Consider the following 9352-nt stretch of genomic DNA (forward strand, 5'->3'; position numbering starts at 1 on the left):
AGGTCGTGAGTTCGGTTCCCGGTACCGGAGAAAAACCAAAACAAACAAACAAACAAACAAAAAAACAAAAACCAAACTGCTTGGGAAATACTTCAAAGAATCAACAACTGGGATCTCATCTCACTGAAAAGCTTTTGCATATCTACAGAAATCACCGATAGAGTAAAAAGAAAACCAACGAGTTGGGAAAAATTTTTAGTCGACTGCCCCTCAGACAAAGGACTTCTATCTAGAACATACAAAAAATTAAAAACAATCAGACCTCCCAAATTCAAAGACCCAGTCCAAAAATGGGCATCTGAGATGAATACACACTTCTCAAATAAAGACATACTAATGATGAATAAGTACATGAAAAAATGTTCAATGTCATTAGTCATTCGAGAAATGCAAATTAAAACAACACTGAGATTCCATCTCACCTCAGAAAGACTGGCTATCATCAAGAAATCAACCAATAGCGTTGCTGGATAGGCTATGGGGAGAGAGGAATCCTATTCCACTGCTGATGGGAGTGTAGGTTGGTGAAACCACTGTGGAAATTGGTTTGGAGATTCCTCACAAAACTAGGATTGGAAGTCCCATTTAACCCAGCTATTCCCCTTTTGGGTATTTCCCTAGAAGGATTAAAGACATCATATCGCAGCTATATATGTGCACCTATGTTTATAGCAGCACAATTTGTCATAGCCAAATCTTGGAAGCAACCCAGATGTCCATCCACTGAAGAATGAACAAAAAATATGTGGTATTTTTATACCATGGAGTATTACTCAGCTATTAAAAAAGATAAACTCGTGGCTTTCGTAGGTAAATGGATGCAACTAGAGACCATACTCATAAGTGAAATAAATCGGACCCAGATATGTAAACATCATATTGTCTCCTTGTGTAGGAACTTGAAAGAATAAGTAACACAAAACATACAATAGATGATAGAAAAGGGAAAGAAATTGCACAAAGGAAGAAATGACTGGGATGAAAAGAAAGGAAGGCAAAATATAAATATATATATGAATAGCTGTGATAACTATGTTGCTGATGTCTGATGGTATATTGAAAGGAATGGTTAATGCTTAACAGTTTTTATGTTCTGATCAATTTTGCATGCCTGTGTCTGGTAATCTGGGCAGCTGAAGGTAAAAATATGCAATGGAATTACCATGGTGAATTTCTACCACCTTGTCTATTGAAATTTTGTATTATCTCTAATGTTTTATCTAATAATTATTTTCTTATTCTCTGTAATGGTTTGAACAATCTTCCATTCTTACATCTGGTAATCTGAGCAATGTAGTTGAGGATAGTGATATGTAATATAACAACCGCTGTTAATTCATATTATTTTGTCTTGGAACACTGTATCACTTTAAATGTTCTTGCTTTGGTTTGTGTTCATGATATGGTATGCTGCTACTGTTGTATTTTTTGTTTGTTTGTGTCTTATTTACTACTCTTTAAAAAAAACCCTTGTTTCAGAAATATAAAATGTAATAGATGAACTGTAATTTAAAAGAAAAATTTGACTCTAAAGTCCTTGGTAAGGCAGAGAAATGAATTTCTACATCCTTGAAATATGAACTGAATTGTCATCTAGTGTACTCTCACATGGGTTACATATATCTTTTCATGATATACAAACAGTAATCCTTGGTTTTCTTCTCCCTTCAGTTGGATTTCATAAATCTGAAATGATTTTAGAAATGTGCATGCTGTCATTATTTTCTAAAACCAGTGTCATTGTGACTTAGCAGAGCAGAAATACGCCAAATCTTTGAACTAATGAAAATAATCTGGGAATTAAGAGTTTAATATTAGTGGAAAAATTGAAAGAAACAGTAACCTGATAGTGCAGATTTGTTGGGAAAGTGTCACCACACCTGGGGCGCTGTTCTGAATTTGCTGTGGTTCCAGTTCATCTCTACCACCACCTGGTGGCTCCTTGGTGGGAAAATTTGCTCTGTGTTCACCTGCTCTCCGTGCTACCTGTGCTATCCTTGCGCCTGGGGCACATTTTATTTCCTCTTTTATGTAGGACACCCTGTACCTATTGTATAATTGTACATATATGATTATATTCATATGTATAATTTTATTATGAACCTTTACTTAATGTGAATCTATCCCTTAATGTGTAATCTGTCATGATAGATGATAGATATAGATGATATAGATATCAATATAGATATCGATATAGATATATAGATTGATTGCCAAAAATTTGTACACATTTCAAGAGAAGAAAAAGAGGATAATTTTTTTCAACATATGGTGTTATCCTCATACTGGGGACGCTAGAGAATGTCATATATTGCAGAAAATCACTCTTCTGCAGGCCATAGAGAAGAAATTGGAAATGCATGTGCAGCAGTCTCAGTGACCAAGGTTACCCAGGCAGCAGTGCGCTCTACTAATAAATGTCTGGAAGCTAATGGTCGCCAGTTTGAGCAACTTTTGTAACTGTAGAGGCCAAAGATAAGGTATTAATCTCATGATGTCTCAATAAATTTAATATTAAAAGTTTTTACAAATTTTTCTTTTCCTGAAATGTGTATATATTTTTGTAGGGTATGTATTTTGTAAAACATTTATATTATATGTGTATATATTTTTGTCAAATATATTGTAGCATCAAATGGGCTAAATTCCACAGAAGACCAAATAACTATTTAGGGCAAACAGAGTTTATTGAATTTTAGGCCGGCCACTGTGCATCTCCCAACTAACAAGTCAGGAAACATCAGCACCTGCTAGTCTTCGTTCAGCTCTTAAATATGTTTTGAGTTTCCATGGTTACAGATTGGGATGTTACATTTGCTGACTCACATGGCCATATGGCTTTCCTCTTATTCCATGGGAGCCGGGTTAGTTCCCAGTCACATGTCTAACTACAATAGATGTTCCTCTCATTATGTTTTGTTTGTTTCCCTTTTTACAACCTATACATTCCTTTAGAGTTAAAATGTTTAACTAGGGCCAAGGAAGGGAGGAAACAACTCAGGCAGGGTCACAGATGGTTATCTAGGCCTGGGTGTTCCTTATCTTGGGGAAATATTCCCAGGCAAAGTTGACTGCAGAGTTAGCTTTTACAGTTTCCCTGGGAACTTTCCCAGGATACATTTTAGGCCTTTACTAAAACTATTCTATCTAAAATGATATGCTAAGATTCACCATCCCCTACAATGTATATATATACCCAATTGTAGTATATACTATCTTATACACCATCTCCTCTCCCAGAGTATGAGGTCTCTAGGTAAAGTCCACCTCACTCTTCTGTTTTAAGGATAGAGGGACAGAGGTTCTGGTTTCCAGCTGCGGGGGTGGGGTGGGGTGGGTGAGGGTGGGGTGAAGGTGACTTTGTTCTTTTTCTGGCTACCCCCTTCCGGCTCTGGGAAGTGGTGGGACCTTGGTGGCACTCCAAGTGGGCACAGCACTGAGTGGGGCGAGCCTGGGCCTGGTGGGTAAAGCACTACAGTCAGCAATAACAATAGCATCAAACACAGCTGTGAATGTGCAACTCTAAATATCTGGAAGAATTCACCAGAAACTGATATGATTACTTCTAGCAAAGAGGAGCTCCAGTCTTCACCTTCACATTGGATATAATCTTTAGCCTTCTGGCATAGACCCTTCACCTTCAATCACAGACACTTTGGCCTCCTGATACAGACTCACATGGGACCTTAGTGAGCTCCAGGCTTGCAACTGGACCCTTTGGATCTCTAGCCCACAGACAGCCCTTTTGCACTTCTCCATACTTGACTCTTTGGGTGGCCATTGTATGCCAATCTGAAAAAGTTGATGAGTCCTGATTTCAAAAGAAGATAACTTGTAACAGTTTTGAAGGATCTAAAACTTGTGTGCCTACAGACATCAATAAGGATGGAGAATTTGTAGAAGAGTTTCATAGATTAAAAACTTTTGCTAATTTTCCAAGTAGTAGTCCTTTTTCAGCATCAACACTAGCAAGAGCGGGTTTTCTTTATACTGGTGGAGATACTGTGCAGTGTTTTAGTTGTCATGTGGCAGTAGATAGATAGCAATATGGAGGAGACTCAGCAGTTGGAAGACACAGAAAATATCCCCAAATTGGAGATTTATCAGTGGATTTTATTTTGAAAATAGTGCTACACAGCCTACAAATCCTGGTGTCCAAAATGTTCAGTGCAAAGCTGAAAACTATCTGGGAAGCAGAAATGATTTTGCTTTAGGCAGATCACTCAAAACTAGTGCAGACTATCTTTTGAGAACTGGACAGGTTGTAGATACACCAGACACTATATACCCATGGAATCCTGCCATGTGTAGTGAAGAAGCTAGATTAAAATCATTTCAGAACTGGCCAAACTATGCCCATTTAGCTCCCAGAGAGTTAGCTAGTACGGGACTCTACTACACAGGTATTGATGATCAAGTACAGTGCTTTTCTCATGGTGGAAAACTGAAAAACTGGAAGCTTGTGATTGTGCCTGGTCAAACACAGATGACACTTTCTGAACTGTTTCTTTGTTTCGGGCTGGAAAATTAATGTTCAAAGTGAATCTGAAGTGAGTTCTGATAATTTCCCAAATTCAATTCCTCCAAGAAATCAAGCCATGGCAGAATATGAAGCCTGGATCATTACTTTTGGGATGTGGAAATACTCAGTTAACAAGGAGCAGCTTGCAAGAGCTGGATTTTATGCCTTAGGTAAAGGTGATAAAGTAAAGTGCTTTCACTGTGGAGGAGAACTAACTGATTGGAAGCCCAGTGAAGATCCTTGGGAACAACATACTAAATGGTATCCAGGGTATAAATATCAGTTGGAAGAGAAGGGACAAGAATATATAAACAGTATTCATTTAACCCATTCACTTGAGGAGTCTCGGGTAAGAACTGCTGAAAAAACACCACCTCTGACTAAAAGAATTGATGATACAGTCTTCCAGGATTCCATGGTACAAGCAGCTATATGAATGGGATTCAGTTTCAGGGATATTAAGAAAATAATGGAGGAAAAATTTCAGACATCTGGGAGCAACTATGTATTACTTGAGGGTCTAGTGGCAGATCTAGTGAGTGCTCAGAAAAACAGTACACAAGATGAATCAAGTCAGACTTCACTGCAGAAAGAGATTAGTATGCAGGAGCAGCTAAGGCGCCTACAAGGAGAGAAGTTTTGCAAAATCTGTATGGATAGAAATATTGCCGTGGTTTTTATTCCTTGTAGACACCTGATCACTTGTGAAGTGTGCTGAAGCAGTTGACAAATGTCCCATGTACTGCACAATCATTACTTTCAAGTAAAACTTTTTATGTCTTAATCTCACTCCACAGTAAGCATGTTATGGTCTCCTTATTTTTTTAATGTTCACCTTATCCTGATGGAATGTATGCTGTGATGGAACTTTAAGTAATCAGCATTGAATTCCATTAGCAGTTGCTATCAACTAGAAAAAAATGTAAACAGTAGCATTTTAAGTTGGCAAGCTACACCTTGAATTTCTGGATTTTTCAAGTTATTAACTGCTATCATTTATCCAATTTTTTCATTGTTATTCAATTAAAATTAGACTAAAAAGGATTATACTATAACTGCTCATACTGTGTATTTGTAGTACGCTGACTTAGTTTCTAAAGTAAGTGAATTAATGTTTTATTCTTTTCAGATAGGCTTAACAAATGAAGCATTCTGTATAAACATGGAGATTACAGTTAATCTCTTCAGTCACATAGTTTGCTCTGTGTGAAAAAGGAATGAACTATTTCACACTGGTGAAAAGATAGAAATTATTTTTAGATATTTGTCTTTGTGTCTTAGGATTCTATCCATTTTCTTTTAAAATTACAAACATGCATAAATGATTTTAAAAAGTGATTTTGCCATTTCTAAAATGGTACTTAATGACAGAATATCATCTAGCCAACATGTGCTGACATTGTTGTTAAAGATATATTAAGTGTAAAGTGCAAGTGGCAAAAAACTATGTATAATATGAGCTGAATCAAGGTGTGTGTACTTTGTATCTATAACGGAGTGAAAGATTTGGACAGATATATGCACCAAATTGTTAAATGTGGTTTTTCTTGAGCAGTTGGGGTTTGGTCCCAGAGAGATTTTCAGCAGCCCTTCACTTTCTTTCCTTTTCTTTTCTTTATTTTATTCTGTTTGAAATTTCTATAAGTATGTATTACTTTTGCAATCAGAATTTCTTTTAAAAAGTATTTTACTGATTTAAAGGCTTAGGCATGTCCAAACATCTGCAAAATTACTTATTGCTCAGCTTTAGTTTTTCTAATCCAAGAAGGCAGGGCAATTAACCTTTTTGGTGCTGATATAAAATTTAAATGTTTGTGTGTTTTACCTGCTTTGTGGATGAAAAACATTTCTGAGTGGTAGTTTTCTGATGAGTAGATCATGTCTTATCTTGTTTCAAAATAAATATTTCTGATTTTGTAAAATGAAATATAAAATATGTCTCAGATCTTCCAATTAATTAGTAAGGATTCATCCTTAATCCTTGCTAGTTTAAGCCTGCCTAAGTCACTTTACTAAAAGATCTTTATTAACCCAGTACTTAAAACAACTTTCAGCTTATGTAGGTAGAAACAGAAGCATGTTTGTACCCTGTTTGTAGTTATAGTGATGGCTTTTCATGTTGAGACTCTCATGGCATCTTGTATCTTGAAGTTTCATGTGAGTTTTTACTGTTAGGATGATTAACCTGTATATACGACATATGTTAAGTCTTTCCTCTATCTACATTTTTTTTTTGTTGTTTTCTTGACTAGAAATAGTAGTAATCTTTAAAAATATTCTCTCAAGATCCTTAAAACCTCTTGGAAATGATAGAATAATAACAGAAGAACAGTTGTTTTAAATATTTTTTTGAGAACTTGTATTCAAGTCAGTATGAAAGTTTTAACAGTCCTTCACAGAATAGCTGGAATTTACATTCTCGAGACAGATCTATTTAACAGCAAGTAGGGCATTTTATTTACTACAGAGAACTGTTTAAGAGTGAAAGTGTCAAAAATTATATTTTTGTTATATTTTCCAAGAGAAAGGGTATTGTTATGTTCTCCTAACCTCTGTCAACTGCTGTTAAGTGATACTCATAAAACATTGCAAATTTAAATGATCGTTGCAAAAATTAAGTAATAACTACCCTATTTTTATTATGCAAATCCTGAGTTCACCTTTGCACTCTCTTCCACTTAGGTTTGCTTATATAGTCATTAACTTGAATTTGATCTGTATGAGCAAAGCTTTAAATTTATATTTAAAGTATTCTATAAAGGGAGAAAAGTGTTAAATTTTTAAAGGTATTTTCTCCAGGACACTTTAGGTCCAAATCAGCTAGGTAGTAGAATCTAGTTGTTAGCGAAGGACGAAACTGAATTGTTTCAATGTAAGGCTTTTACTATTTGTGAAAGCTCAATTCATTAAAGCTCTTCTTTGAAAGCTTGTGTGTTTAGAGTTAAGCAAGACCTTTCTTCTTCCTCCATGAGTTGTGAAATTTGATGCATGAAGCTGATGCGGCTAACAAGTTTATTTTAAGAATTGTTTCAAAATGCTGTTGCTTCAGCACTCCAACTTCTAATCAAATTTTTTGGAGACCTACCAGAGTTTGCGTGTATTCAGACTACAAAAAAGCACTGGATCCTTTCCATTTAATTGTACAAATATTGATCACTTGCAATGTCAAAAATATAACCAGATCCAAATCATCACCCGCTCCCCACAATAGTTCTCAGTAGCTACATGTATATATTTCTATATAAAAAGTTCACTTTAGAACTTCGAATTTAGCACCTATTTTACTACATTTTAGTCATGTGAAAGTTGAAGTTATTTTGTAATAAATACTTATCTTTCTATGCAATGATTAGTGTTCTGATTAAAAACTTGGCATTTTGAGAAACGATTTAGCATTTATAAAATAAATTCCAGTTTTAATGGCTTTGTATTGCCTTTCCTGCTAGATTAGGTTTTTCCCCTCCCTTTGGTTAGTGGCTGAGGTGGGGTGGGGTGAATGTAGCAGGTGTATGTAACATATTTTGGCTATGTGTATCATGATATTTTGCTGTGTTTTTGTTTAAATTTGGGTAGTTTTCCTGTTTTCATCTTACTGGATAAAAGTTTGTATTTTGAACTCTGAATGAAGGCTACCACATTAGTGTTAGTTGTATATATTGTTTCCTTTAGACTCAAATCATTGTTTTATTACTGATAACCCAAATTATTGAGGAAAGAGGTGAAAGGAGTGGAAGAAATGGGAAAGTTGTATGTCATTGCCATTAGAGGACTCAAAAAATGAGAAGGAATAGTTGGCAGATATAGTTCTTTTTAGTCAAATCTGTTTAAAAGAAGGTAACCATTTCTGCACCCATAAACTGAGACTAATACCTGTCATCCAAGGTTATGAGAGTTCAGGGAGATCGTACTTTTAAAGCACATGCTATAAATGTTAATTTCCATCCTAATACTCTCTTGTGTTTTCACGGGCTTGCCTTGACCTGCAAAATTGGTCTGAAACTTAGAAACAAGTCTTACATATTAACTCGTGGTGATTATTACTCATCTTTTTGATGTTTCTCATAGTGAAGACACAAGTTACAGTAAATAGGTCAAACTCTTTAAAAATATTACATTCTTGAAAATTTCTTTCAAGACAGTTATGCTTACTAATTTCAGTCTAGCTTTTCTAAAAAAAATTGACTTAGCCCCACATAATAATCAGTTTTAATGTGACTCGTACACTTCATACAATGTGGATTTCTGTCTCAGCATAATAGAATCATAGAGGGTCAGAACTGTAAGTGATTTGAGAGAGGATCTAATTCATCCCCTTCATTTTACAGGTCAGGCACCTGAGGCTCAAGGGAGAGCTAACTTATTCAAAGCTATGTTGCTATAGTGGGAGAAACCTGACTGGGACATAATTTAAAGGCAAAAAATTTCACCAATCTGTTTTCCTGGGAAGTCTCAAATGTTTATTTTTTTCAAGTATACTTTCCAGTATACCCTAACTTTCACTACATACTGACACTGTATAATTGAGGATAATCTAAAGTACATATATCTTCAGATTAGGTAATACTACGTTAATGTTTCGGTAGTAAGATTTTGTTTTGAAGTCTGAAGTTTGCAGAGATGCATATAGATCTTTGGCTTCTACACATGATTATTGTGTATAATTTAATGTAACATTTAAAATTACTATGTATAAACCGAGAGTGGTGGCACACAGCACTCAGGAGGCTGAGGCAGGAGGATCACAAGTTCGACAGCAGCCTGGGCTAAACAGTGAGTTCAAGTGTAGCCCTCACTACAAAGAGAGACCTTGTCTCAAAAAAATTTACTATG

At 35.6% G+C, this 9352-nt stretch overlaps 2 pseudogenes; one reads left to right on the top strand and one right to left on the bottom strand.

The window, feature by feature from the left end:
- The window catches only part of LOC102003523, a 21791-nt pseudogene extending 18957 nt beyond the window's left edge, over positions 1-2834 (bottom strand).
- On the top strand, positions 2835-5289 carry LOC102003845 (annotated as a pseudogene).
- Positions 5290-9352: the final 4063 nt, after the last annotated feature.

Source organism: Chinchilla lanigera, unplaced genomic scaffold (genome assembly GCF_000276665.1).
Source record: "Chinchilla lanigera isolate Chin_1 unplaced genomic scaffold, ChiLan1.0 scaffold00061, whole genome shotgun sequence".
Taxonomy (NCBI): domain Eukaryota; kingdom Metazoa; phylum Chordata; class Mammalia; order Rodentia; family Chinchillidae; genus Chinchilla; species Chinchilla lanigera.